The sequence below is a fragment of the Delphinus delphis genome, chromosome X (assembly GCF_949987515.2).
Source record: "Delphinus delphis chromosome X, mDelDel1.2, whole genome shotgun sequence".
NCBI lineage: Eukaryota > Metazoa > Chordata > Mammalia > Artiodactyla > Delphinidae > Delphinus > Delphinus delphis.
The window spans coordinates 91,391,299-91,413,273 of record NC_082704.1 but is presented as its reverse complement, the minus strand read 5'-3'; the positions used below and the strand labels follow the sequence as shown (position 1 = coordinate 91,413,273).

The following is a 21,975-nucleotide window of genomic DNA, read 5'->3' as shown; positions in this document are numbered from 1 at the left end:
GATTTTTCTCTTTCTATGTCTGGAAATATTTTCACATATTTAAGATCCATTTACATTTCTTTGTTTTTTTTTGGTGAATGATATCTGCCTATATCCTGTGCCCCTTTTACTCCTGGGTTTCTGGTCTTTTTCTTTTCCTTAAATTAGAAGAGCTCTTTATACGTTAAGGATCTTTGCTACCTTAATGACTTTGTTTGTCTTATCTATTTTACCTGGAACCCCACCCTCCTCCTTGCTGCCTCCAGAAGCACCATTCATTCTTTACAGCCCAGGTCAAACCCACATTGCCCAGAGGGCCATGCCTGACCATACCAATGCTCATTTATCAACTCCTCTTGACTCTTTTCTTATGCTGTTCTATGTTGGTTACTCTTGGCTCCCCAGCTGTGATGTTGAGTGTTTTCATTGCAGGGATTCAAAGAGATTCAAATATAAGACTGAGCATGTGATATGCATAAAACTAGTATCTGTAAACCGATAAATTGATGCCTTGAACTGGAAGTCAAAAGTGTAGGCTTTGTCTTCACATTTCCTATGTTCATTACAAATACGCATCACCATACATCCCTAACAGCCTTGTCTTTGTGACTTCCATCCATTTTTGTAATTATTAAATGATACTACATGAGTAACCTCTCATGTAGTCACTCATTTTGTTAGTTTATTTCTCTTTGGCATGGTTTAAGTAGTAAAATTTGTCTCCAAATCTAACATTTTTGGATATTATTTGATTTGAAATTAAGATTTTATCAGAGAATATGTGTTCATTTCTTAAAGAGTCAAGTAGAACTGAAAGGCTCATAATAAATCAGGGCAATCACCCTGCCCCAGGCTTCCCTACTTCCTTCACTTTTCTTCCAAAGCAGATATTTTCAGCCCTTTTCTCTCTTCCTCCTGATATATCTCTCCATATTACTAGTTAATACACTTAAACCACTATGTTTTATTTTCTAAGTTTAGACATTATCTGTGGACTTCCCATCATGGTGATGAAAACTGGACCTTTTCAGATACCCTGATCCCATTTTCCCCCTCCCTCTGCTCCCCCCAACAGGGCTATATTACATTTTTTGGTTAAAACAAGTCAGCATTTCTGTTATTATGGCCAGGCAAACGTTCACTGCTGAGCTAGATTGAGCTCCACAGCCACACTTTCTTTCTGACTCAACAGCTCTATAAATGTGGCTATATCAGTAAGGATGCTCTAAGCTGCAAGTAACAGAAAACCCATCTCACCAACAGTGGCTAGAGACTTCCCTGGTGGTCCAGTGGTTAAGACTCCACGCTTCCACTGTAGGGGACATGGGTTCCATCACTGGCCGGGGAACTAAGATCCCACAAGCCACGCCACATGGCAAAAAAACCCCAACCAAACAAACAAACAAACAAAACAAAACAGTGGTTTAAACCATAAGTCTCTTTCTTACTTTCTTAATGTGTGTAAAGCAGGAAGGCCAAAGGTTGGTTCAGAGGCTTGGCAGTGTCATCAGAACCCAGTCCCTTCCCTCTTTCCATTCTGCAATCCTGTGTCCTGGTTTTCATATTCAGTTTTGCTCATAATAGCCACAAGGTGGTTGACACAGCTCCAACTGCGTCATTCAGGAAGAGAAAGAAAATTCCCCTCCCATGCCTCTGTCTTTTATTTTGTTTGGAGGGGAGGTAATTCCTTTCCCAGAACTCCAAGTGGACTTCCCTTTATATCTCATGGGTCAAAACGAGGTCGCATGAGCTCCCAGCTGCAAGGGAAGCTGGGAAAGCATTTTCACTTTCTATAATGAAAAAGGAGATGAGGAATGAGTAGCCAACCAATAGCATAAGCCTGTTGGGCTGTTTTTTTCCACAAGTGGCAGAAGACTCAACTTAACATGGCTTAAACAATAGTGAGGTTTGTCATCTTGTAAAAGAAGTCCAGAGCTAGGGAATTCCAGGGTTGCTTAATTTAGCCACTGACTCAACAGTGGCAGCAAAGTTCCAAGCCTTTTCCATCTTTCTGCTAATTGTTGGCTTTGGTCCTCTGGCTGGTCTCGTCATGGTCACAGGGGGGCTGCAGCAGCTGCAAGGATCACAGAGCGTCAATTGGATTGAAGAGAGGATGTCCTGTCTCCTTGTCTTTTTCTTAAGTGTGAGAACTTTCTTGGAAACTTCACAGCAGACTTCTTCTTGGGTCTCATTGACCAGTGTTGTGTCACGTGTTTATTTGTAAACCAGTCACCATCAAAGGGGATAAATGACCATGATTGGCTTTGACTAATCAGTATTCTCCTTCTGGGGGACAGGAGGAGTCCCAACACTCCTGAAGTAGATGAAACTGACCTATACTTAAACGAAGTCAGAGTTCTATTAACATAGAAGGAGGGATGGCTACTGCGGATAATTTCTGCCACACCATTTTTTCCTGGAGTTTATAATTGCCTTGATTTTTTATTCACCTATTTTTTAAAATTCCATGAATATTTATTGAGGCTCTACTAAGTTCTAAGCACTCTTCTAGGTATTGGGTATTCCTCTTAAACAAGAAAAACTTAGTACTTGGTTCTATGGACTTTACAACAGGATCATACAGGTTAGGAACATTGATTAGTGGGTAGTTGTCTAAGCTGGTATTAATAATTATCTCCCGCAATTTTCATGTCTGCATGTACTTGTTTGAGGAACTCAGTCTGCTCAACCATTATTTATTCTTCTTTAAACTTTCAAACATTTCTTGACCTGACTCTGAATAATTAATTTGAATTCTTAGGAGAGGTTTTACAGTTTCAATGGTCAATTACTTTTCAGATCCCTCAAAATGGATAATCAACAAAACAATCTCACTTCCCTAGAAGTGAAAGGACCAATATTTTCGTTTTCTTGTGATGAATACTTTTAGGACCATCCAACCATTCCTGATAATGTTTAACTACTGTTCTCATTGAGAAATAAAGAAAGATGAGACACACTATGATATAGAAGGAAGAGGGATTTTTAAAAGACTTCATGCTTTTTTCAGATAATCCTATTCAGGGCGCTTTCCCCCCTATTGAATTAGAATAAACAATAGATGGTCTCAAGATTTGCCTCTACTGTCCTTAGCAATTGTCTCCTGAAATTTCATTTCTAGGAACTACAAAATTTCAGAAGTTTTTCTTTCTTCTAAACCCTACTGTAACTTTGTAAGTTTTGCTTCTCCAAAGTCAGTATTTATACTTTGAGCAGATGTGCCAGCAATCTCAGTAGCATGTTCTTTATGGCTCATAACAATGACAATATTTATGTAATCACTCAGTTAACTACCACAGTAGAATGTAAAGTTCAGGGGCTTTCACATTAACTATAGTGTTTTCATAAAAAATTTTAGTAATGATAGGAACAACTTTTTGTTTGAATTTAGAGAAATCTTTCTAAGAGATAACGTTTCACTCAATACCACTGGCTAATTCTTTTCTTTTTTCCCTAATTAATTATTTATTTTTTGGCTGCATCGGGTCTTAGTTGCAGCACACGGGATCTTTCATTGCAGCGCGTGGGCTTCTCTCTAGTTGTGGCGCGCAGGCTTAGTTGCCCTGCGGCATGTGGGATCCTAGTTCCCCAACCAGGGACCAAACCTGCATCCGCTGCATTGCAAGGCGGATTCTTAACCGCTGGACCACCAGGGAAGTCTCCCACTGGCTAATTCTTAAGAGTCTTTGGGGGACTTCACTGGTGGTCCAGTGGTTAAGATTCCCCGCTTCCACTGCAGGGGGCGTGGGTTCAACCCCAGGGAAGTTCTGCATACCTCGAGGTGTGGCCAAAAAAAGAAGAAAAAAAAAATTGAGGCTTTGGAAGAAAACTCTTCTACAATTGTTCCACTTTTTGTTAGTGCTGATAAAATATTGGTTTTAAATATGTGAAAATTGATGTTTAGTACAATCTGAAATCATGGCTCTGTTAGGTAATGGGGTGCTCCACTTAAATGACAACTGTTTATTTGACTATAAAAATACTCTTCCATTTTAATAGAATAATTTCATGAAAATTTTCTTCACAGACATAATAGAAGCTGCAGAACGGGTAGGGAACTGATGGTTCTTTGGCTGTGTTTGTGAAGTCAGATTTCCCACTGTAAAAAACATTCATGCCACTTTTCCACTGAGTATAGATGGTACAAGGTCAACATTTTTAAAACTATGTCTTCTTCTCATGTCTTTTGCACTCATTTTGACACTGAAACAGAAAACTGCATTTAAATATTTCCTTGAAGGTTTCCCCAGACTCTTCAAACAGCCTGGAACGGTTGACAAAGTTAGGCCAACTGATTCAGGCACAGCCCGCCACGGACAGCCATGGAGCATTCCCCTGGGGGCCCAGGCCTTCAGCTGGTGAGGAGTTGCCCAGTGCTTCCCAGCCTCCCACTGGACTTTGCCCCTTGGCACTCCAGCTCCTGGTGCTGCATTTTCCCTCTCAGGTCCAGTCCTCCTCTTACCCTTTGGTCTCCTTGAATGATCTCAGCTACCTCAGGCCTGGCGCTCACCGGGCTCACCGAACTTGGCCTTGCCACCAGCTCTTTCTGTACTAGCTGCATCCTGCAGGGGTCCTGCTCTGGCCTGGCCCCAGGATGGACCCCTGGACTTCCTGGCCACTCCTCACCACGGTAGAGTCATGCCCCATGTTACAGGGATAGGGACGAGGTGACTGTCAGGTCCCGAGGCCTGCCTTTCAGGGTGTGTCATGTTACCCCCCAACCCCCCACCATGCATGCGTCCCTGCCGAGGACAGGGTTTGACATCCACTTCCTGATTACCGAGCATCCTGTTGGACTTCCTGATGGTTGTGCCCCATCCATCCATGTTACGGCGTGATCTGATACACCTCACCACCTGCATTCAACAGACCTCCCTTTGCCCTGTTTACCAAAGGGCCTTTCCACCTCCACAGGCCACCTGATTTCCAATTGAGGCTGCAGTGTTACATAATGATAAACTTCCTCGAGTGCTTTCTGTGTGCTGACGCTGCACTGTTTCCCATGGATTAGCTCCTTAAGCCTAGTTACAGCCCTGTGAGGTAGATAGTATGTTCAGCCCATTTCACAGCTAAGGGAACTGAAGCTTCCAGAGTTCCTGTCACTGGGCAAGGGTCACCGCAGCTTTCCGATTCATTCCTGGCAGCTGAACTGAATGACTCATGTGGCCCTATGCTAACTCATCATCCAGCTAACAGGTAACCTGTCAATTCACCTCCCTCTATCCAGAACATTCCATTCCTTGATCACTAGAGCTTTCATCCCTACTGCCTCTGAAACTAACTCATAATGCCAGCTGCCCGTTAATATCTAGCAAGGCTTCTCCTTGCCCTGGTAGGACACAGTGCCTGTCAGCTTTAAGGGAGGCCAAAGGGATACCCTACAATGAGGGCAAAAGGGAAATATGGCATGGGCCAACAGACATTGGGCTCCATGCGGACAATCAGAGAAAACAACCCAAGACTCTCCTCCCTCCCACTGCTTCAGCTGTCCCTGTTGAAAAGCTGAAGCCCACTTTCTCCACCCATGCAGGCTCACAGGCTTCCTCAGCCCCGTGGAATTCCACTGTCGGTGGCCCCTCTCTAGGCACCCCACAGCATCTTCTACCACTCCCTGCCTCAGCTGGCTCATCGAGAGCCTGCCCCGTTTCCTCCCCCTATGAGTTTCCTATCACTGCTGTAACAAATGACCGCAAACTTAGTGACTTAAAACAATACCCATTTATCATCTTAAAGTTTGGAAGGTTAGAAGTCCAGACATCAAGGTGTTGGCTGCGTTCCTTCAGGAGCCTCTAGGGGAGAATACATTTCCTTGCCTTTTCCAGCTACAGGCTGCCTGCATTCTTTAGCTCACGGCCCCTCCCTCCATCTTCAAAGCCTTCAGCGTAGCATCTTCCAATCTTTCTCTCAATGTCTCTCTCTCTCTTTCTCACTTCTGCTTCCATCATCACATCACCTTCTCTAGCTCTGACCCTCTTGCCTCCCTCTTAGAAGGACCCTTGTGATCACACTGGGTCCAGCTGGATAATCCTGACTGATTTCCCCATCGCGAGATCCTGAACTTGGTCACATGTGTAAAGTCCTTTTTGCCACATAAGGTGACATAGTCACAGGTTCTGGGGATTACCATACCTCCCACCACAACAGCCTGCCCACTAGAGATGGGAAGCAGGAGGACACGGGGGAGGAAGTACTGGGTTGTGGCAGAGACCTTGGCTAGCTCTAGTTGATATGTACTGTGGGAAGAGGAGGTGGATCAGAAGCACCAGAGGAAACCTGATTTTCTTCTCAGGAAAAGGCAAAGATCTTTCCTTAGACAAATTTGGAGAAGCTCAATTCTTCCTTGCCCTACCCAGCTGCCTAGTGGGGAGATGGCAGAGGGATGGGGCCGCCCATAAACCAGGTCATCTTAGCACACCCCATAAGATGGATGGCCAGAAAGGAAAGCCACCACTTCCACACACATACCTACTCTTGCCCTGTCCATGTCCTGCCCCCTGGCCTTGCCCCTGTTCTATCTCTGCTTCTAACCTAGAGACTTGCCTGCTCACCTTACTTTCCCATCCTTGGCCCCAATGGTTGTTGAACCAGGCCCACCCTCTGGCTCTTCCTACTTCAGAAGAAATGTGTCTACCATCCTTGGTCCCCTGAATGCCAATCACTGTACCTCAAGGAGGAGGACATTGCTCAGGGAACTGTTCCCCTCGCCCACAGGCATTCTGACCAGAATGTGCTGCACACACAGTCTTCCCTCAACAGAACATGGGTCACTGTGAGCTCAACTTTGTAAATAATTGTGAGGTGGCGTTTTTTTTTTTTTTTCTTTTTTTCAGCCCCACGATCTCAAACAATGCTTAATGATTCGGTTCATGTAGCTATAATTCATCAAGATCTTGGAATTTAGGGGGAAATGATGATTTGCAGTGACATGCAGATAGACTATTTAAAATCACGGTTGTCCCAGAATAGCCAGGACATATGCTCAACATCTGGAAAACAACCGTATGAATGGCATGACCGCAACAGATACCAGAGAATTGGGAATCTTAAGAACTATACTGAGGGTTTCTGGGTCCTAAGAACAGCAAAATGAAGTCCTTGTAGATTATATAGCAAACTGTTTTTATTTTTCAAACCCTCTTTATTATAAAATAAAACACAGACACAAGCAAAGCAAATGTATGACAATGAATTATTTTAAGCCGAGCATCCTTTTAACTACCACCTAGGTCAAGAAATAGAGCTTTGCCAGGTACCCTAGAAACCACTTCATGTTTCCCATCCCAATCATAGCCCCCTCCCTTGCCCAGAAGTAACCATGATCCTGACTTTTATGTTAGTCCCAAAAAAACAAGTGTTTTATCAACCAATTTTGCATCCCTACAGTAAGTTTAGCTTGTCTTTTAAAAAACATTTTTTATTGGAGTATAGTTGATTTACAATCTTGTGTTAGTTTCAGGTGTACCGCAAAGTGATTCAGTTATACACATAATCATTCTTTTTCAGATTCTTTACATATATAGGTTATTACAGAATATTGAGTAGAGTTCTCTGTGCCATACAGTAGGTCCTTGTTGGTTATCTATCTTATATATAGGAGCGTATATATGTTAATCTCAAGTTCCTAATTTATCCCTCCCCCCATGTTTCCCCTTTGGTAACCATAAGTTTGCTTTCAAAGTCTGTGAGTCTGTTTCTGTTTTGTAAATAAGTTCATGTGGCATTTTTTAGATTCCACATATAAGTGATATCACATGATATTTGTCTTTCTCTGACTTACTTCACTTAGTATGATAATCTCTAGGTCCATCCACGTTGCTGCAAATGGCATTATTTCATTCTTTTTAATGGCTGAGTAATATTCCATTGTATATATGTACCACATCTTCTTTATCCATTCATTTGTTGATGGATGTTTAGGTTGCTTCCATGTCTTGGCTATTGTAAATAGTGCTGCAATGAACATTGGGGTGCACACAGCTTTTTGAATTATGGTTTGCTCCAGATATATGCCCAGGAGTGGGATTGCTGTGTCATATGGTAGTTCTATTTTTAGTTTTTTAAGGAACTTCCATGCTGTTCTCCATAGTGGTTGTACCAGTTTACATTCCCACAAAAAAATGGAATGCTTCATGAATTTGTGCGTCATCCTTGTGTAGGGGCCATGCTAATCTTCTCGGTATCGTTCCAATTTTATTTTATTTATGTTTTTTTATTTCTTATTTATTTATTTATTTATTTATTTATTTATTTTTTGCGTTATGTGGGCCTCTCACTGTCGTGGCCTCTCTCATTGCGGAGCACAGGCTCCGGACATGCTGGCTCAGCGGCCATGGCTTATGGGCCTAGCCGCTCTGCGGCATGTGGGATCTTCCTGGACCAGGGCACGAACCCGTGTCCCCTGCATTGGCAGGTGGACTCTCAACCACTGCGCCACCAGGGAAGCCCTTTATTTATGTTTTAATAAATTTACTTATTTGTTTATTTATTTAGGCTGTGTTGAGTCTTCGTTGCTGCGTGCTGGTTTTCTCTAGTTGCAGCGAGAGGGGGCTACTCTTCGTTGTGGTGCACGGGCTTCTCATTGCGGTGGCTTCTCTTGTTGCAGACAACGGGCTCTAGGTGCACGGGCTTCAGTAGCCGTGGTTCGCGGGCTCTAGAGCTCAGGCTCAGTAGTTGTGGCACACGGGCTTAGTTGCTCTGTGTCATGTGGGATCTACCCGGACCAGGGCTCGAACCCGGGTCCCCTGCATTGGCAGGCGGATTCTTAACCACTGCGCCACCAGGGAAGCCCACGTTCCAATTTTAGTGTATGTGTTGCCGAAGTGAGCACTAGCTTGCCTTTTAAAAACTTTTATTTAAATGTCTTCTAAGTCACTTTTAACTTATTTCCCCCTTCCATCCCTTTCTTTTCTTTTTTTAAATAACTTGTTTGCTTGTTTTAATTTATTTATTTTTGGCCGTGTTGGGTCTTCGTTGCTGCACGCGGGCTTTCTCTAGTTGCGGTGAGCAGCGGCTACTCTTCATTGCAGTGCATGGGCTTCTCAATGTGGTGGCTTCTCTTGTTGTGGAGCACAGGCTCTAGGTGCACGGGCTTCAGTAGTTGCGGCACGCGGGCTCAGTAGTTATGGCTCGTGGGCTTAGTTGCTCCGCGGCATGTGGGATCTTCCCGGACCAGGGCTGGAACCTGGGTCCCCTGCATTGGCAGGTGGATTCTTAACCACTGCGCCACCAGGGAAGTCCCCCATCCCTTTCTTTTCTTTACAGTTTATCTGTTGAAGGGCCTGAACCATTTTGTCCTGTAGGGTTTCCATTTTTCTGGAAGTTGCCCATTCATATTCATGGCCCATTCCTCTGCCCTCTATCAGAGGAGACTTGGTCTGTGAAAAGGAGAAATGGCAAACATGACCACCTTACCGGCTCATCCATGGTCTTTTCCCAGAGATCTTGTGAGGGGGACTGGTGCATACTTAGCTCTCCGTGGCTGTGGTGACTCCTGTTTCCTCAGCCTGGTCTACTGGGCTCTGAGCAAGCCCAGCTGTCCTCATGAAACTCCCTCCTGGTGCCCCCCACCCCATCCCAGGGCCAGGGGACCTCGCACACAGCCACAGTGCCTGGGCTTCATTCCCAGCTCTGGCTGGCTCCAGTGAGGTTGTGCAGGAAGCACCCAGCCCTCTCCACAAAAGCTGCTGTAGAGCCTGCCTGGGACGGGGCTTGTCTTCCCATAAAACGGCCTTGCAGTGGGTCAGGCAATCTCTGCCCGTGGTAATGCATCTGGCAAGTGGCTTCAAAAGTGAGCCTGTGTGGGGGACAGGGGGCAAGATAGGGGTAGGAGATTAAGAGATGCAAACTACTATGTGTAAAATAAATAAGCAATGAGGATATATAGTACAGCACAGGGAAATTTGACCATTATTTTGTAATAACTTTAAATGGAGTATAATCTATAAAAATATTGAATCAACACAAAAAATGAGAGTGTATCCTGTGACGCACAGGTGAGCCTGGAAGTGTTTTTTTGTCACAGTCTTTTACTGTTCTGTCCTGTGTAGGCCTACAACATGGGCTGGGCTGCCCCAGGAGGCAATGGGAGGTCCTAATCCAATATTGCCCTGCAACCTGGGTGAGAGGGCCCGGCCCTGGGCTCCATTCTTTGGAGGGTGCCACATACCACAAGAACATACAGAATACATACGGTAGAGAGTGCGTGGGCATCTCCGCCTTGGAATCCAGTGGTCAGTGCTGGCAGAGCCCTGAGCCCGGAGCTGGTGTGACTCACAACTGTTCGGGCCCCAGGGAAATACTTCTGCGCAGCGGCTTACACTGTGTTTTCAAAATAAAAGGCGACTATTTCTGGATGCTGTGAAGGTCTGTGGGCTGTGCCTCCCCTGATCTTGGAGAGGCCACTGCTTCAGAGGCCCGGGAGAATTTGAGCTGCAGAAAGTTGAGGTGAAAGAAAAGACAAATTGATTTGTCAAACCCTTCCTTCCGGAGAGCATGAATGCAAGAGATTCACACATAATCAAGTATAATTTCCCATTGACGCTGCACGTCCGCATTCTTGTTTGCCTTTGTGGTTCCAGAGGTACCACATGGTGGCTAGGAGCACCATGAGACATTAAAAAATTCGTATTACTCTTTTTTGTTAAAAAAATAAATTTATTTATTTATTTTTGGCTGCATTGGGTCTTCGTTGCTGCGTGTGGGCTTTCTCTAGTTGTGGCGAGCAGGGGCTACTCTTCGTTGCGGTGCGTGGGCTTCTCATTGCAGTAGCTTCCCTCTGTTGCAGAGCATAGGCTCTAGGCTTCAGTAGTTGTGGCTCGCGGGCTCAGTAGTAGCTCGCAGGCTCTAGAGCGCAGGCTCAGTAGTTGTGGTGCACGGGCTTAGTTGCTCCGCGGCATGTGGGATCTTCCCGGACCAGGGCTCGAACCCGTGTCCCCTGCATTGGCAAGCGGATTCGTAACCACTGCACCACCAGGGAAGCCCCGTATTACTCTTAAATCTATAATATGCATGGTACCTACACACACACACTTGTAATGTGCAGGAAACCTGATGTCAGCTCTCTACTATGGAGCCCAAAATGGGCATTGAACACTAATAATGCAAAAAGCTATGTATTTATAAAAACAGTTACCAAGATTTAATTAAACTTTCAAATTAATAAAATTTCAGTATGATTTAAATAATTTTGACTTTAAATTCTGATGTATACATTTTAAATAGACACGTGCTATGGGGGCCTGTGGCTGTCTTCTTTTTTTTTTTAAATACGTATTTATTTTTTTGGCTGCGCCGGCTCTTAGTTGTGATTGAACCTGGGCCCCCTGCATTGGGAGCACAGAGTCTTACCCACTGGACCACCAGGGAAGTCCCAACTGTCTTCTCACCTCAGGGCCAGACCTTGTCCTGGCCCCAGGCTCCCAGGCAGCTCAGAGTAATGTCCCAGAAGCCCTGTTAACTGCAAACTGCTTTCTTTAAAGCTCAAGACCTGAGCCATTCTCCTTTTTTTGGAAAAAAAAAAAAAGAAAATTTATTTATTTATTTATTTAAAATTTATTTGGCTGTGTTGGGTCTTAGTTGCGGCGCGCGAGATCTTCTCTAGTTGTGGCATGCGGGCTTAGTTGTCCCATGGCATGTGGGATCTTAGTTCCCCGACCAGGGATTGAACCCACGTACCCTGTATTGGAAGGTGGATTCTTAACCACTGGACCACCCACGTACCGTGTATTGGAAGGTGGATTCTTAACCACTGGACTACCATGTACCCTGCATTGGAAGGTACATTCTTAACCACTGGACCACCCATTCTCCTCTGAGGATGCTACAGTTTCCTCCCTTTCCCCTTTTTGCCTCTGTCTCTAACATTTCTATTATGACCACAGATTAGTTGATTAATTATAATCCTAAAAACCTTCAACTGTTTTGTGGTAGCCCGGAGTAGTAAGATGTCAGGATTTCTTCTCTTCAAAACTTTTCTGCTGCTTCCAAATTCTCCACTTTTCTAAATTTTCAAGTTTTCCAAATGACGTTTGTCATCTGAAAAAAAATTTGTCATCAAATTGTTTGTCATCAAAGAAAAAAAAAAAGACACACTTCCGTTGTTGAGAAGGATGTAACTCTTTTTGATCAGGAATCTGATTCCAATAGACTTTCAGAGGATTGATTCAGTCATTCAGTGACTATTGGCTGAGTGTCTGCTATGTGCCAGGCACCATTCTGGAAGCTGGGGAGAGAAGAGCAAAGCTTTATTCTTTGGGGAAAAAAACCAAAACAAAACCACAGGATGAAGCCAAATGGATGATGGTTGAGAATGAGGAAAGTCAGGAACAGGTGACAACTCTGAATTGTTTTGGGATTAGTTTATTTTGTCCTCCAACTAAGTCTTCCGACCTATGAAATGATTTCAATATTCTGTACACAAGTTATGCAACAAACCCTATTTTATTGTATTGTATTTTATTTTCTTCTAGTTTTATTGAGATATGTTGACATACAGCACTGGATAAGTTTAAGGTGTACAACATGATGATTTGACTTATATACTTCATGAAATGATTACCACGATAAGTTTAGTGAACATCTATCATCTCATATAGATAAAAATTAAAAGAAAAAGAAAAAAAAATTTTTTCCTTGTGATGAGAACTCTTCGGATTTCCTCTCTTAATAACTTTCATATATAACATATTATATATGATACATAATATATAACATATATAACACATTATATATAATATAATGTTAATTATATTAATCATGTTGTACATTACATCCCTAGTACTTACTTATAACTGGAAGTGTGCACCTTTTGACCACCATCATCCAGTTCTCCCTCCCCCCAACTCCACCTCTGGTAACCAGAAATCTGATCATTTTTTCTATGAGTTTGTTTGGTTTTGAAATGTAATTGACCTACAACACTATGTTAGTTCCTGGTACACAACACAGTGATTCGATATTTCTACGCATTACAAAATGATCTTCATGATAAGTCTACTTTTACCATCTGTCACTATGCAAAGATATTACATAGCTGTTGACTACGTTCCCCATGCTGTACATTTCATACCTGTGACTCATCTATTAATAAACCCTTTTAAATGGATAATTAGTTATTATTCCAATGAAATGGAATAAATTTTATAGGTTAAATATATTCATTTACACGTTTCTTAATTCTCTAGGGTAGAGCAGTTGCCCACTCACTCCTTTGAAAGATAAGACAAAGACATAGACAGCCACCCAGGGGATTCACAGGAAAGCTGGGACCAGAATTTGGGGAGACAGAATTGAATCACTGATTAACTAAGGTGCTCTGCTGAGTGACCTGGGACAATTCCTCTAACCTTTTGAGGAGATTCTGCTAAGTTGTCTTTAGTGTTCCGCCTTATCTTAAGCCCCTCACTTCCCCTTTGTCTACTGACTTCCTGGGGTTAAACCTGCAGTCTGCAAACCTGAGGTCTGATTCTGCCACAAAGCTCTATTTTCGGCTCCCTCAGCTAACTACTCTTCTCAACAACTCTGCTTTTCTCCTTGTGACATCACATAAGTCCTAGGAGTTGTCCTTCCCAGTCACTGAAGGGCTGTTCTATCTGTGGGAATATAAAGGTATGAGTATGCTTCGGCCCCAAATTTTATCTGACCGGTAGACAGGAATGATAGATGTATTTGTATCCCAGACTTCTCCTTGGAGTTTCAGCTTAAATCTCCAATCGCCCATTAGCCATTTCACTGACTTCCAAGGGCTGTGCCGCCTCACATGTCTCAAACTGGCCTCATCACTTTCCCATCTACGTTATGTTTTTCCTCCTGTGTTCTCTTAACTGATGGCAACTCCATCTAACTAACCTAGCGAGCTCTAAAATGGAATCATATTTGAGATTTTTTTTTGTGACGTACGAATGCTTATGTTTAAAAATTCATGGAAAAAAGCCTTAGTGAGAATGCATAATAATGAAAATCAACCTCTTTCATGGAGTCATGGGGTAGAAGACCAGTAGCCGCCTCCCCAGGTGAGAAGTCTACTGCAGATTTTGCATTGGTCGAAGATCTCAGCTTCTTGCTCAAAGAAATAGCAGGGACAGTTCTTTTTTGTGTGTTTGTTTTTATTTTTATTGAAGTATAGTTGATTTAGAATGTTGTGTTAATTTCTGCTGTACAGCAAAGTGATTCTGTTATACATATATATATTCTTTTTCATATTTCTTTCCATTATGGCTTATCACAGGACATTGAATATAGTCTTTTTTTTAAATCGAAGTATAGTTGATTTACAATGTTGTGTTAGTTTCTAGTGTACAGCAAAGTGATTCAGATATATATATATATTCTTTTTTCAGATTCTTTTCCATTATGGTTTATTACAAGATATTGAATGTAGTTCCCTGTGCTATACTATACTTATACTTTATTTTCTATCTATTTTATATAGAGTCGTGTGTATACGCTAATCCCAGGCTCCTAATTTATCCCTCCCCTCCCCTTTCCCCTTTGGTAACCATAAGTTTGGTTTCTACGTCTGTGAGTCTATTTCTGTTTTGTAAATAAGTTCATTTGTAGCATTTTTTAGATTCCACATGGAAGTAATATCATATGATATTTGTCTTTGTCTGACTTGCTTCACTTAGGATGATAACTTCTAGGTCCATTCACGTTGCTGCAAATGGCATTATTTCATTCTTTTTTATGGCTGAGTAGTATTCCATCGTATATATGTACCACATCTTCTTTATTTGTTCATCTGTTGATGGACATTTAGGTTGCTTCCATGTCTTGGCTATTGTAAATAGTGCTGCTATGGACATTGGGGTGAATGTATCTTTTTGCATTAGAGCTTTCTCTGGATACATGCCCAGGAGTGGAATTGCTGGTTTTTAGTTTTTAAGGAACCACCAGACTGTTTTCTATAATGGCTGCACCAATTTACATTCCCACCAACAGTGTAGGGAACTTCCCTTTTCTCCACACTGGAATAGCAGGGAGGGTTCTATAATGCCCCCAGCATGGGGGCGGGGGCACTGGGGTGATGGGGCACACCATGATGACGCCGGGAACTTCACAGAGTGAAAAAGGCAGGCAGAGTGGGGACAGTCAGTCCGCTGGAAGGGCAAAGTTCAGTTCTGGCCTCATGCCTCTTCCTGGCCAGCTGCCAAGCCTCTAGCCTCAGCATTTGAAACTTGAATATTTTGTAAACTGACCCCAAATTGAAGAGAGAAGTTTACTTCCATTGGAGGGGGGGAAATGGCATCCCTGGTGTTAGGGACTGTAGAAGGAGCAGCTTCTCCTCTGTCACTACCTGGTGGAGGGAAGGAAACAGGGAAGGCCTCAGTGAGGGGCTTTCTTATTACCTAGCTTCAGGCTAGCTGTTGCCTGGTTGACATTTCACTTAGCTGTGATGGAACTTCCTACAAAAGCATGGTTGTTTCCTTATGTTAGTAGAACTGGAGGAAAGCCTGTCAAACTTACTCTTGCCAAGGGTCTGGATGATTACTTCCTTCTTGAATTCATTTTGATCTGATCAGGTTCCCAGAGCCAGTACCATGCTTAGATCTGGGCTAGAGGGACCCCTGCCTCTGAAATGTGCTCCACATTTCAGAGAGCCATACAGGTCATAAAAACACACTTATTAACAAGCACATGGGCACCTCTTAGCTTAGGATCAGCTAGTCGGCATTGGCACAGTCTGGCCTGTGACCTTGAACATCCACTCCCATTACTGACTCGTGTTCAGGCATCTTGTGTCCTTCAAACCAAAGGTGACCAGAGCCACATGCTGTGGAGACTTGTGGGTTGGGCTGCTGAGGACGCCAGAGGTGGAGAGCATTTCAGAGTGGCTAGAGGGACTGAAGTGCTTGGTAAGAGAAAAGACATCATCACTGAATATCACACAAATATAAGCGATTGCCCCAGTGGTTCCAAGTGTCCATTTTCTTGCTTCTCTTAGAATCCCAATTCATGGTTCTGGAGGTACTCACAGAATTAAGGTGATTTTCACAACATCGCAACTGAGGAACATTGGCCAAATATTGAACAATATTTTAAAACATATAAATAATATAAACAATATTTTAAAACATAATATAAAAAATTTATATTACTCTTAATTTGGTATATATGTAGGTCTCAACCTAATGTGTGAAATGTGATACCAGATTTTTTGTATTGTTTTACTGTTATAAAATATTTAATAAGAATTAAATTTTCAAAAACTTAAAATGTCATCTTTATTTAAATAATTCAGATAAAAATTTGATGTCTGTTGATTATATTTCCCAGTTAATTAAAAATGTTTTTATTATGGTAAAATGCACATAACATAAAATTTACCACCTTAACTATTTTTAAGTATACAGTTGAGCAGTATTAAATATATTTATATTGTTTTGCAATCATCATCGCTATCCCTCTCCAGAATTCCTTTCATCTTGCAAAATTGAAACTCTGTACCCATTAAACACTAACTCCCCATCCCCCGACCCCCCAGCCCTTGGCAAGCACTGCCTTTTAACTTTTTTTTTTTTCCATTTTATTTATTTTTGGCTGCGTTAGGTCTTCGTTGCTGCACGTGGGCCTTCTCTAGTTGCAGCGAGCGGGGGCTACTCTTCGTTGCGGTTCACGGGCTTCTCATTGCGGTGGCTTCTCTTGTTGTGGAGCAAGGGCTCTAGGTGCGCGGGCTTCAGTAGTTGTGGCACGTGGGCTCAGTAGTTGTGGCTCGCGGGCTTAGCTGCTCCGTGGCATGTGGGATCTTCCTGGACCAGGGCTCGAACCCGTGTGCCCTGCATTGGCAGGCGGATTCTTAACCACTGCACCACCAGGGAAGTCCTGCCATTTAACTTTAATACACAATTTTTAATATTTTATAAGAAAAATGTTTTTGAAACATATGAAAATGTTTTAATATTTTGATTTTTGCTACCTACCTTAATTTTAAAATTTGATGTAAATATATTAAAAATGTATACAATTTTAATGCAGTTACATCTTGTGAGATAATAGAAAACATATATTGGTCTCTGTCCCTGGTTTCTGGCACAAGCTCCCCAAACCCTTGTAATTTCCTAACTGATAAGAGCACTAGGAGCATCTTTTGTTCTAATATTTGATCTTTGGCCCCAGTTCCTGACACAGAGCTCTTAAGTCCCTTAGAATTTTCTGGGTGACAGCAGTGTCTTTTGAGGTGGCTCTTGGTGGGGTCCTGAATGGGGGCTGGATCACCAGTAAGACCAAGCCATGATTAGAAGCTTGGAATTTTCAGTCTCATCCCCCATTCTCCAAAGAGGGGAGAGGGGTTGGAAATGGAGTTAATGATCAACCATGTCTATGTGAGGAAACCTCCATAAATGTACCACAAGTACCAGGTTTGGAGAGCTTCCGGGTTGGTGAACATGTGGAGATTTGGGGAGAGTGACTCACCCAGGGAGGGCTGGAAGCTCCAACCCTCTTCCCACATACTTTGCTCTACACATCTCTTCCATCTGCCAGTTCATCTGTATCTTTTATCATATCCTTTTATAATAAATTGGTAAACAGTATGTAAACTGTTTCTCTGAGTTCTGTGAGTCACCCTAGGAAGTTAATCAAACGCGAGGAGGGGGTCACGGGAACTTCCGATTTACAGCTGGATGGTCAGAAGTACAGGTAATAGTCTGGGCTTACAATTGGCATCTGAAGTGAGGGTGGGGCAGTCTTGTGGGACTGAGTCTTTAACTTGTGGAATCTAATTCTGTCTCCAGGTAGATAGTGTCAGAATTGAGTTGAATTGTAGGACACCCACCTGGTGTTGCAGAGAATTGCTTAGTGGGGAAACCCACACATATCTGGTGTCAGAAGTGTTGTGAGTGTGGTCATAGTGTGGGTGTCAGAGATATATAGGAGGGAGACTGAATTTTTTCGAACACACATCTTCTGTTTAAAATTCTTTAGATAATTACTATCAACAGAACACAAGTTATGTGAAATTTTTAATTATAGTAGCATAATTTGTGACTTTGTAAACTCAGGCAATAAAATAAAATTTAAGCAATATATATGCTAATGTATGAATTATGTATGTCTTTATTTTATTAATCCTCCAAACTCACAAAATACAGACACACACAAACATAACTGACTTCAGTAGTCTTTGATGTTTTACTGAATTTCAGTCATACAAAAAATATCATAGGCGCGCGGGCAGCGGCGGCGGCGGCCCAAGATGGCGGAGCTGTAACTGGACCCGGCGATGGCGGGGCTGGGAGGGGGTGGCGGGAGTGGGCTGGGCGACGGGGGCGGCCCGGGTCGCGAGCCCCCCCAGCCCTCGCCCCGCTGGCCCGACGCCCCGCGGGCACGGCCGCCAGCCCACCGCCGCCGCGCAGTCGCTGGAGCCGGGTCCCGGACCGCCCGCGCGGGCAGGGGCCGGTGGAGCCGCCCGCTGGGTCCGGCTGAACGTGGGCGGCACCTACTTCGTGACCACCAGGCCGATCCTAGGCCGGGAGCCCAAGTCTCTTCTCTGCCGCCTCTGCTGCCAGGAGGACCCGGAGCTGGACTCAGACAAGGACGAGACAGGGGCCTATCTGATTGACAGGGACACTACCTACTTTGGTCCTACCCTGAACTACCTCCGCCCTGGGAAGCTCATCATTACGAAGGAGTTGGCAGAAGAAGGTGTGGCTGGAGGAAGCGGAGTTTTACAACGTTGCGTCTCTCGTGCGACTTGTTAAGGAAAGGATACGGGACAACGAGAACAGAACTTCACAGGGCCCCGTGAAGCACGTGTACAGAGTCCTGCAGTGCCAAGACGAGGAGCTCACGCAGATGGTGTCCACTATGTCTGACGGTTGGAAATTCGAACAGCTAATCAGCATCGGATCTTCCTATGACTATGGAAATGAGGATCAGGCAGAATTCCTCTGTGTTGTCTCCAGAGAATTAAATAATTCTACCAATGGCATTGTCATTGAGCCGAGCGAGAAGGCAAAGATTCTTCAGGAGAGAGGATATCGGATGTAAAGTCCGGAGTCCTAACCGACGAGAGAGCAACCCAGCAGAGCACCTCTGTGAAGTTAAATCTTGCTCCTGTACAGTAACTGAACTACTGCAAGGCAAAGCTGAGCCTGGCCCCCCGGTGGAGAAGTGTTCTGGTCAAAACCAAAGGAACCCCAGCCCCCCCCCCCCCCCCCCCCCAGGAACCTGAAGACAGAGGCCGCTTCCGGCTGCAGAATACCTTTTCAGAACCTGCTTCTGTTTTCTTAGCCAGTGTTATAACAAATCTTTACAAGAGCAGCTGGGCCGGGTTCCCAGCTGGAGCTGATCTAGGGCTAGGGGGAGGGGAAGAGGAAGGCCTAGGTCTTTGCACATACGCTGTGCTTCAAGGAAGCTGGAGAAAACGAAGAGGTTTTTCCTTGCGCTGTGCCATGTTTCCACCTGAGTGGGCCATGTCGGACGTTGGCAGCCGCTTTGTAACACCATCTTTTTTTTTTTTTTTTTTTTTTTTGTGGTACGCGGGCCTCTCACTGTTGTGGCCTCTCCCGTTGCGGAGCACAGGCTCCGGACGCACAGGCTCAGCAGCCATGGCTCACGGGCCCAGCCGCTCCGCGGCACGTGGGATCTTCCCGGACCGGGGCACGAACCCGTGTCCCCTGCATTGGCAGGCGGACTCTCAACCACTGCGCCACTAGGGAAGCCCTGTAACACCATCTTTCCCCGCCCATGCACCCCAAAATAATGCAGCAGATGCAGAGGGTTCTAGCTTCAGGTTGTTGAACTGAGGTTTGGATAGAGTTGCCAGAGTACCTCACATTCCTATGAACAAAGCCTCTTGGAGGAGGGGGAGGATAGGGTGTCCTTGGTTGTGGTTGGAGACTGGGGATCGCAGCTCTGGATTCGGGGCACCCAGCTGCTACCATGTTCAGCTTTGCGTCGTTTGTCTCCAGCAGCCTGGACCCCCCAGATAGCTTGCTTTCTCCCCAAGAAGAGGTTTGAGGCAGGCGGCATCCTGCATTGAATGGGACAGACAGACAGGCGCTTTAGGTAGTTGATGTAACTGCTTCTGCAGCCTTTTCTTGCCGTGCATTGGCCCATCTTCCTTCCCTGACTTTTTAAAATGGGGCTGAGGGTAAAGGGACTTTAGACCCTCGATGGCTTGGGGTGGGGACAGCTGTTTTCTTTGAAAGTTGCCAACTGTGTTATGTTGTAGTATCCAAAAGTGGTATCATTTTTGTGACCGTCTCTTGGAAATGCCTTGACCCAAAGTGCGATATTTGTGTCTCTTCTTGGTTTCCGACCTGGGCGGTGTCAGTGAGCCCCGCACCATCCCCCATAGTGTGTGTGGGTTTGCTGGGCAGTCTGAGGACTCCCCCATCTCTGACCTAGCCCTCACCACCACTTCTTTCTGAGGAGTGCGAAGGCGTCGAGGATCCAACGCTGTTGGACCCAGAGGAGGAAAGCCCTCCTTTGGGCTGTGCCCTCGGAGCTCGTAACTGGACTCTCTAAGCTTTTGAGTCTCGATGAGTAGTCATGGAACGCAAAGGGGCCAGAGAGTCCTGACTTTGCCCCGGGTGACTTTCTTAGGGTGGCAGATGGTCTGGAGGAGGGGGAGGTGCCCGTGGGGAATGCTCCATCCATAAGAGCCCCCTCAAGCCCATGGCTCCTGGGCGCCTTCAAAGCTGAGGTTCTCTCTGCTCCACAGCTCAGCTGCTTACTGCGTGGGTCTGGGGTCATGGTGTTTTGGAAATGACTATCGACTAAGCCAAATGTCGTCTGAGCCTGTGACCTGCCCCTGCCCAGGTGGCCTAACCCTTCTCCAGGATTCGCACGTTGCCCTCATGTGTCTGTGTAGAGTAGGGTAGAAGTGTGTATCCAGGGCGTCTGCTGACACGCCATGTCTGCGCACAAACGTGAACGTGCACGTCAGCACCTCGGAAGTCTGGCCCGAGCCCAGGATTTTTACAGTTGTAAAATGTTAGAGGAACTTCTACCTACAATAAAAACAGTCACGCCTTCAGAAAGGTGACAGATGTCCATCCTGTCATCTTTCAGGGAAAAAAAAAAAAAGATTTTGAGTGAGTCAAGGAAAAGCTGCCCTACGTAGGACAGAACTGTGGGCGAGGTGCTCTTTGGCCGATCTGAATAAGAACCGTCAGACTGAAAGGAGGGAAAGCAGCTGCATGTGGGGCCTCGTGCCCAATCAGATTTGCTCTCTGGGGCTCACCTGATGGTCAGCCTCTGGTCCCAAGCCAGCAAGAAGGAGGTGTGGGCCAGCTCCTCAGGATGCATTGTTTCTTTCATCATGCTTCTCAGAGGTCCACGGTGGAGCCTGCGAAAAGACTGCTGAGCCCCTTGCTAAGTGATCTGAGGAACTAGAGGGCTGCCTTTCACCAAGTTTCCCTCCTCCCAGCAACCCCATGACAATTTCAGTTGTTCCAATGCTCCAGGAATCTGAGAGTGATTCATTTCTTAAGGTTTCTGGAAAAGTATTTTGAACCTAGTTGGTGTTTTTTTCTTGAAAGCTTCTCCCTCCGGGGGAGTAACTTCAGGCAGAGGTCTGGCCATGGGCTGGGGGGTATCACATGACCAGCGACCCACGCTCTCCAGCTGCCCAGGGCTGCCACGTGGGGAGTGTCTCCCTGCTTCCTTCCCTGCCCAGGTCCGAGGCTGTGGGTGATGCAGGCCAGACCCAGGGAGCAGCCTGGCGTCTCCTGAGCGACGACCCCGAAGCCCGCTTCCATCTTCTCCTCAGAACCTGCGCTTTCTTGGCAGTGAGGCAGGGCCCAACCTCCTCTAGAGTAACTTAGTTTCTGCACAATTTTAACTGATCTCAGGGGTGTCCGTGAGGTGCAGAGGAGGAAGGGACAGAGATGCTGAGGGAGTAGGGCTGAGAAGTCATCCACACCTCCAGCATGGCCTTTGAGCCAGGCCTTAGGGACCATGCCTGTCACTTGTGGGTGCCCTTTGTTACCATTTGTGTGTTTGAATAAAGTCTGAAATGCTGTGACCCTTTTTTTTTTCCTCTCTGGTCAATAA

General features: G+C 44.9%; 1 non-coding gene and 1 pseudogene across 1 annotated transcript; one reads left to right on the top strand and one right to left on the bottom strand.

The window, feature by feature from the left end:
- Positions 1–8,090: 8,090 nt before the first annotated feature.
- LOC132419139 (U6 spliceosomal RNA) lies at positions 8,091–8,192 on the bottom strand. The gene has a single exon (XR_009518144.1). It is a non-coding gene; the product is annotated as a U6 spliceosomal RNA (small nuclear RNA).
- Positions 8,193–18,169: 9,977 nt separating this feature from the next.
- LOC132418058 (BTB/POZ domain-containing protein KCTD2 pseudogene) lies at positions 18,170–18,995 on the top strand (annotated as a pseudogene).
- Positions 18,996–21,975: the final 2,980 nt, after the last annotated feature.